Genomic DNA, 8876 nt, shown 5'->3' with positions numbered 1-8876 from the left:
TTCCAAATGTCTCTAAAGTAATTGTTACTTCATGTGACGTTGTATGGATGATGAAAACATATACATATAGTTCACTTCTCATTCAAATAATTTATAATTATGTCACTATAAGATAAGAAATATTAACATTGTGGTGCCTATTTTATGTACAGAATTGTGCTTACAAAAATTATGTAAATGTATCATACAATATACATGTATATTTATATATCTATATATATTTGCACATTAATCTGATTATACTCAATATAACACAGTATTTTACAGCATCCTTAACTACAATTGGAAATGTGATTTGTAAAGCTGAATACCATTCTGATTGATAAAAACACCATAATTTTAAACATAAGCTGAATCGTGTCCCCTCCCAAAAAATTATATGTCGAAATCCTAATCCTAGTACCTCAAGTTGTGACTTTATTCGGAAATAGGGCTTTGGGGATGTAACTAGTTAAGATGAAGTCATACTAGGGTAGAGTGGGCCAATAACCCAATATGATTGGATTCTTTATGAAAAGAATATCACGTGAAGAGACAGATATGCATTCACACTGAGAGAACGTAAGATTAGAGTTATGCTGTCACAAGCCAAGGGACTACCAGAAGATTTGAGAGAGGCCTGAAACAAATACTTCTGTAGCACCTTCAGAGGAAATGCTCTGCTGACACTTTGATCTTAGATTTCCAGCCTCTAGAACTTTGTGACAATAAATTTCTGTTGTTTAGGTCACTCTGTGGTACTTTGTTATAGCAGCCATAGCAAACTAATATGTCTCTATTTTTTCAACTTACTTGCTTTTGAAAACGACAGTAAATGTTACTTGCCAAAAGGGTCATTCACCTCTCCAATTATTTTATTTTACAAAATAAACTTTATTAAAGTATAATTTACATTGAAAAAAGAAAAATGGCTCAGAGAAGTCTGAGCTATATGAGATATGCAAAATTTATCAGGCCCCAAAAGACATGACTATGGGACTTCGGTCATGCCAGGTGCACTCATGACTGGGATGGGGGAAATTGTTTAAAGACATTTGGTTCCTGACTCACCCACTATCTACATGTTCCTGGAATTTGTGATAGAAAGAACATTGTATAGCCAATCAATACCTCATGCTATTTTAATATAAATTCTTGGTAAACAACGTAGGAACTGCCTTTTCCTTTAAAAGCCCACTTGTAATTATTTCCAATCAGGGCATATATTCAGGGCGACTTGAATCTATGCTTCTAGTTTGCAGTTCTCAAACTTGGCTGAAATCAACTCTCTACTTATATTAGTATTAATTTTTGCCTCAATTTTTTCACTTTAGGTTGATGTATCTGGTACAACAGTCTACATGTTTCAAAGTTGCTCTCCTAGATCATCCAGTGTTTCTGTCTGAAAGAGATGCTTGATGGCAGCCTGAAGCCATTGCCTTTTCTGTCTTCAGAAGTCCCATTAGGTGTTATGGGTAAGTTCTACTGAAATATGGACTTTATCCCACATTTCTAAGTCTAGACTTTATTTGGGCTGTTCTTTCAAACCACTTCTTTCTAGGATAGCGATTTTTTTTTAATGTTTTCCCTGTGGGCAGATTTGGAATACAGTAAAAAACAAAACAAAACAAAAACTGCCTTTTTTCTGCCTCTATCTCACAGCAGGTGGTTCATGTCAAAGTTTTTCTGCTTTTGCCTCAGGACTGGAGGTTGGGGTTAAGGTCAGGCAAAGAGCTCTCCATAGAAATTTTGCTTTTTTCACCTGTCTCAAAACAGAAGGTTTGGATGAAGAGATTGGCAGTTTGGCAACAGTGGTCTTGTTTTAAATAGAATGCTTTAAAAATTGCAGCTGCTTTCTACTGTTTAAAATTTAGGCTTGGTTTTATATTTGTCATCAACTAATTAAATACCAGTTGGTTTTATGTGCAACAGTTATTGGGTATTCACTTTTAAATACCTAGGAAAAGAGACTCAGCTAACCCAGGATGGTGGTATGCAGCAATGACCAAAATGGGGGCTCTTTGAAATGCCTAAAATAATGTACTAATGTGCGTAACTGGAAAAAGCTACTTTTGGAACAAGATAAATTGAATGGGAGCACTACTTCACGTTTGTTCTGGATGAAATAAGAGATTTGAAAAGAATTGTTTAAGAACTCTGTTGTCATAAATTAGCTTAATTAAAAGCTTATGTTCAAGGCCAGGCACAGTGGCTCACACTTATAATCCCAACACCTTGGGAGGTCATGGTGGGAGGTTCACTTGAACCCAGGACTGAACATCAGCCTAGATAACATAGTGAGACCTTGTGTCTACAAAAAGATTAAAAACAACAACAAAAACTAATCAGGCATGCTGGCATGCAACTGTAGTCCCAGTTACTTGGGAGGCCAAGGCAGGAGGATCACTTTAGCCTGGGAGATCAAGGCTGCAATGATCTTTAATTACATCACTGCACTCCAGCCTGAGCAACATAGCGAGACACTGTCTCTTAAAAAAAAAAAAATTCGGATATTCAGGCTATATTTTTTGGGGGGAGAAAAAAAACTATTCTGCTTTTTCTCTTGGATCATATTTCTGTGGAATTTTTTCAGTCAGCTAAAGCCTTTTAAAAATGTTTAATACCGCTGTTTGCTTACTATCTTGTTGGCATAACTGTGCCAAGAAAAATGTAAAACTTCTTTGGCCATTTATAAAGCATGAAATCTCCTCAAATTGGCTTCTCTATGTATTCTTCCATGTTTTCCACTTAGGCTTTTCCATCCCTTTGCCATTTTTGATAACACATGAAGAAATCTAAAGGAGACTTCAAATGACTCAGACTTTATGTTGAGTAAAGTTAAACATCCAGGGTCTTCTGTTTTCCTTATGGAGTTCAGTCACAGGCAGGTTTCTTTCCAGTTGAAAGCTTTGCTCTTTTTCACTGAGTTACCTGATCTCTTTTGCTTTCAGGATATCAGGAACTACTTCATACTGTGATAGAGAAGTTGACTTTTGTGTGTGTGCAGTGGCTAAAAAGTCACTGGCAAAAGTTGCACTTTCAGAAATTGCTGACTGCAGTTGTAGTAAATGGGTATTACTGTAGAGGGATGCTTGTTTCTTTGTAGATTTCCATAAGAAAGACACATTTTGAAGACTTGGAGGCTATGGAAACACTCACCACCAAGAACTAATATTCCTGCAGGAGATGGGTTGATCACAGAGTGGGTTGATTGGTGTTGGGTCACCCATGAGCCTTGGGGAATGTCTTCATAGTAAGGTGCACTATGGGAGCATTTTTGGCCTGTTACGGTGCTTCCCTATTTTGGGGGACCCGGAATTCAGTGTAAAAGTAAGATCCTTGATTTTTAAAGATCTAGATGCTCTGCCTTAGAGCTGTGCCTGCTTTTAAACATGTTTAAATCTTAGGCCCTGAAAACTGCAAATGCTTTCTTTGTCCTACTCTTTAAAGGGCTCAATGCTGAGGTCAGTAATCAAATTTAGAAACAAGCTAAGCAGAAAAGACCACCTATTAAACTGAATCCATCTCCAGACTATAACTTTTTAATATTTAGATGGCTGCTTTGTGTTAAAATGAATGCTCTGAATGAAGAGATGCCCCCCAAACAGGCTTTGTGTGAGCAACATGGCTGTTTATTCACCCGGGTTTGGACACTCTGAGTCTGAAAAGAGAGTCAGTGGAGGGCGGTGGGATAGGAGTTGGTTTTATAGGTTTGGGGTAGGCAGTGGAAAGTTACAGAAGTTACAGTTCAATGTGGTTTTCTGCAAGCTGGGAGGGGTTCATAGGTTTGCAAGCTGGGAGGGACCGGGTCTGGAGTCACGAGGTTGACCAAGGTTGGTTACAAAGTCCAATGGCCTGGTCAATTGAGGCCGGAATAAGAATAATAGAAGAATGTCTCGTTGATCATTCTTCCGCTTTTCATGGTCTTCCAGTTACTTCAGGTTTTCTAATTCCGGGAGGCCTTCCAGAGGTGTACATGTTGGTCATGGGGGTCACCATAGCATCCATGGCTCCCTCAGTCAACCTAAAAGACCTTACACTTTGAACCTTTTTAAAAGAAATTTATATCTATAAAAAAATTCTCATTAGTCAGGGCATCTCCCTCTTTGCATCAAAACTACTAGAAAATTTCATAATGGAGAAGGTATTGCCTTAAATTGTTCAAGACAATTTAAAATACCTTACCATTGTTCAAGATAATTATCCTAGCAAACTTGTCTTGATTAGGTGTTTACTTATGCCCTTCTTTGACTCAGCAAATAATAGTGTTTATATTAAGTTCTGTGCTTTTGGGATATAAATTTTTACCTGAGTCATCTTTGAAAGTGCAAATGTGAGAATGTCTAGCTAACAATTTTTTATGGCGCTTGAACAGCTAATCGAGGGATCAATAGTCTAAAAGTGGGAAAAATGTATTTGAAAATTGAAAAATGAAGAATCTTATAAAGCTATTAGGCCTGCTTGTATCTGTCTGTCCATATGTATATCTATATGTTTCATGTGTATGTAATATTTCACTACTAAAATATATAAAAGCTCTTTAATTGATTGACTTAAAAAAGTAAATATCTGGGCCAGGCGTGGTGGCTCACGCCTATAATCCCAGCACTTTGGGAGGCCGAGGCAAGTGGATCATGAGGTCAAGAGATCGAGACCATCCTGGTCAACATGGTGAAACCCTGTCTCTACTAAAAATACAAAAAATTAGCTGGGCACGGTAGCGCGTGCCTGTAGTCCCAGCTACTCGGGAGGCTGAGGCAGGAGAATTGCCTGAGCCCAGGAGGCGGAGGTTGTGGTGAGCCGAGATCGCGCCATTGCACTCCAGCCTGGATAACGAGAGCGAAACGCCATCTAAAAGAAAAAAAAAGTAAATATCTGAAATTAAATATTTTATCAGAATAACAGAAACTAACTAAAATGTCTTTTAGTTCACATGACTTAGATATATCTTTGACCAATACGACTAATTTAATATTATCAGTTTAATAAAAATAACTGTCTTCTGAGTTATCAACACAAAAGGCATGTATTTAATTTTAAGGTTTATGCTTTTATGATACTTGCCTAATATAGAGTAACATAAAAATGGATAGTAGAAAATGTAACTTGAAATGATTGCTAGAATTGTATAATGTCTCCTGAAATTTTCTAAACATAATTTTTAAGAATAAACTAAATAAATGTAAATAGAATAAATAATTATAATTTTGCTTCATAATGCATTTGTCAGAGGGATTTGAACCAGAGTGACTCTGTCTTGAATAGGGCTGGATAAAATAAGCCTGAGACCTACTGGGTTGCATTCCCAGAAGTTTAGGCATTCTTGTTTACAGGATGAGATAGGAGGTCAGCACAAGATGCAGGTCATAGAGACCTTGCTGATAAAAGAGTTTGCAGTAAAGAATCTGGCAAAAACCCACCAAAACCAAGATGGCCAGGAAAGTGAACTCTGGTCATCCGCACTGCTCATTATACGCTAATTATAATGCATTAGTATGGTAAAACACACTCCTACCAGCATCATGACAGTTTATAAATGCCATGGCAACGTCAGAACATTACCCTATATGGTCTAAAAATGGGAGGAACCCTCAGTTCTAGGAATTACCCACCCTTTTCCTAGAAAACCCATTAAAAATCCACCCCTTGTTAAGCATATAATCAAGAAGTAACTGTAAGTATAATTAATCAGTTGAGTAGTCCATGCTGCTGCTCTGCCTATGGAGTAGCCATTCTGTCATTTCTTTACTTTCTTAATAAACTTACTTTCACCTTACTCTATGGACTAACCCTAAATTCTTTCTTGCATGAGATCCAAGAACCCTCTCTTGAGGTCTGGATTGGGATCCTTTCCGGTAACCTGTTTACTTTAAAAGGATTTTCAAATCCTTTTGATAATTTTTCCCTTAGGGATTTTGCTAAGCTAAGTTAAATTATAAATGTTCATTGAATACCTAAATCATCTACAGATAAGATATAATACTAAGACATTAATGACTAATTACGAGTTGAAGCTTATATATTTTTGGCATCTTATTTCAGAGAAACAAACATATTTAACCCTTTTAATAAATATGTTCTATTCCACATTAAAAAATTGTTCCATTAAGACAACTATATTTCTAAATATCATAAAATATGTATTCATAAATTGTTAGTATGTAACTGAGAGTTAAAAATTACCTACTGGGGTTACTACAGGTTAAAATTCTGTGTGGTATATGATAATAAAACTAGATATAAGAAGGAAAATGAAGCTGGGTGCGGTGGCTCACGTCTGTAATCCCAGCACTTTGGGAGACTGAGGTGGGTGCATCACGAGGTCAGGAATTCGAGACCAACCTGGCCAATAAGGAGAAACCCCATCTCTATTAAAAGCACAAAAATTAGTCTGGTGTGGTGGTGCATGCCTGTAGTCCCAGCTACTCGGGAGGCTGAGGCAAAAGAATCGCTTGAACCCGGAAGGCAGAGGTTGCAGTGCTGTGAGGTAGCGCCACTGTACTCCAACCTGGGCAATGGAGCTGGACTCTGTCTAAAAAAAAAAAAAGAAAGAAAGAAATCTATACACAGAATGTACAAGAAAAGGGAATATGAGAATGTGGTTTTTGCAAAGGAAAAGTAATGTATAAGTTATTTGGAAGTTTTTAAGTTTAATGGATAAAAAAAGGATACAATGAGATAGATAAATTGAAAGGCTATAGAGAAGTTGAAATGAAAGAGAATTTAAAAAACTGTAAAAGGGTATAAAAGATTTGTGAAAATCTTGGTATGGTCAAAACTGGATTGAATGAATCTGTTTATTAGATTTTATTAAAATTAGATTTAGCTCAGACCAGGATCCCTGGAAAATGGAGAAGCCGTGCCAATAGAGGGGGGCCAGAAACTCCCACTCTAGAATGCTCTGTAATGTTGGGAGACACCTAGGATGTGAGGCCAGGGACTTTCTGGAAGTGTTTGTTCTGGCCCCACCCGACCGGAGGCAGTCCACAGCTGTCTGCAGAGTCTGATGGTGCAGGGAGCTTGCACAGAGTTAGAGCCAGAGGAGAGAGGCCCGGCAGCCATGGCGGTGGAAGGAGGAATGAAATGTGTGAAGTTCTTGCTTTACGTCCTCCTGCTGACATTTTGTGCCTGTGCAGTGGGACTGATTGCCGTGGGTGTCTGGCACAGCTTGTCTTCAGTCAGACCATAATCCAGCGGGCTCCTCTGGCTTTCTGTTGCCTGTGGTCATCATCACAGTGGGTGTCTTCCTCTTCCTGGTGGCCTTTGTGGGCTGCTGTGTGCCCTGCAAGGAGAATTATTATCTTATGATCACGTTTGCCATCTTCCTGTCTCTTACCATGCTGGTAGACGTGGCTGCAGCCATTGCTTGGCTGTGTGTTTAGAGATAAGATGATGTCAGAGTTTAATAACAACTTCCAGCAGCAGATGCAGAATTACCCAAAAACAACCACATGGCTCCAATCCTGGATAGGATGCAGGAAGATTTTAAGTGCTAACTACACAGATTGGGAGAACATCCCTTCCATGTCCAAGAACCGAGTTCATGACTCCTGCAGCATCAATGTCACTAGGGAATATGGGATTAATTTCACTGAGAAGGAGATCTATAAGGAAGGCTGTGTGGAGAAGATTGGGGGCTGGCTAAGGAAAAAATGTGCTGGTAGTGGCTGTAGCAGCCCTTGGAATAGCTTTTGTCGATGTCTGAGAATTGTCTTTGCCTGCTGCCTCGTGAAGTATATCAGAAGTGGCTATGGGGGTCTGGTCTCTTCAGCCTCCTCATCTGGGGGAATGTAGTAGTCTCCTCCAGGGTTTTCAGTTAAGCAGATTATTTTTTCAGACAAGAAATAGATTTAATATTAATAAAACACCGATAAAAAGGTAAACTTTCGTTTTCTCTTTTGAACAAGATTTTCATATAGTATTAGAAAGAGATAATAAAATATTTTCTTTATCCTTTGAATGAACTGCAAAATAAAAAAGAGGAGAGAGTTGCCTTATGCTATCTTTACTAGGTTTCTTGATTGTTTGAGAACTGATTCTCCCCTCTATCAATAAGTAATGGTCTTTGCTTAATGATATCTAAGAATAATTACTTTGGCTAATGAATGACCACTATTTTGTAGTAATTTATACTCCTATTTTGATATCAAGTATTCTAAATCTTAATATTTGACATTTCCAAATCAAATTTCAAATTCTAAAATTAAGTCTTTTCCAAAAGGAACCCCTGGAAATTCAGGAAAAATATATTAGGCTTATTTGTTATGTTAAAATTACATGGGAAACGTTGTCAAATAAGAAATGATATTTAATTTTCTTTGAGTTATAGTTGTATAAATGTGTTATTAGTATGTGTTTCAAAATGATGTGGTATTCTAAAATTCTGACATGTGTGGTATATTATCAGTCATAATTAAGATAACTATGTGAAACTGTTGTATGCCACAGAAATAAGAAAATTTTCATTTAATTGTGTCTTTAACCATGGCTACTCTAAATCTTTTGCTATCCACAGAAAATTTTTATTTTGTTATGATTCTTCTCAGAACACAGTTTGTAGTCAGCTAGAGTCCAAAATTTGCTTTTTCTTCAAGAAAATTCATAGAAAGGGACCCTGACAAGTACAATTCAATGCAGGTTTCTCATAACTTTACAAATCATATAATTAGACTAAGTACAATCTTTCAGAGCTTTAGTACAAAAATGATTTGCCCATAAAGATTGCTAACCCAACATCAATACGAACAATAATTAATTACATGTTAGTGAACTGATAGAAAACTGAAAGGATTTATATGATCTTTATTTTGAAACAATGTTGATTTTTTAAAATACTAAGTTTTCTAGGGTCAAGAAAACTTTTTCCTTTGAGCTGTCTATAGCTAATAGCAATTGGG

General features: G+C 37.2%; 1 pseudogene; it reads left to right on the top strand.

The window, feature by feature from the left end:
• The first annotated feature begins 6999 nt into the window (after window positions 1-6999).
• On the top strand, window positions 7000-7794 carry LOC105705500 (CD63 antigen-like; annotated as a pseudogene).
• Window positions 7795-8876: the final 1082 nt, after the last annotated feature.

The sequence above is a fragment of the Aotus nancymaae genome, unplaced genomic scaffold (genome assembly GCF_030222135.1).
Source record: "Aotus nancymaae isolate 86718 unplaced genomic scaffold, 86718_ANA_hifiasm-v0.15.2.pri h1tg000058l, whole genome shotgun sequence".
Lineage (NCBI taxonomy): Eukaryota > Metazoa > Chordata > Mammalia > Primates > Aotidae > Aotus > Aotus nancymaae.
This window is presented reverse-complemented; position numbering and strand designations above follow the sequence as displayed.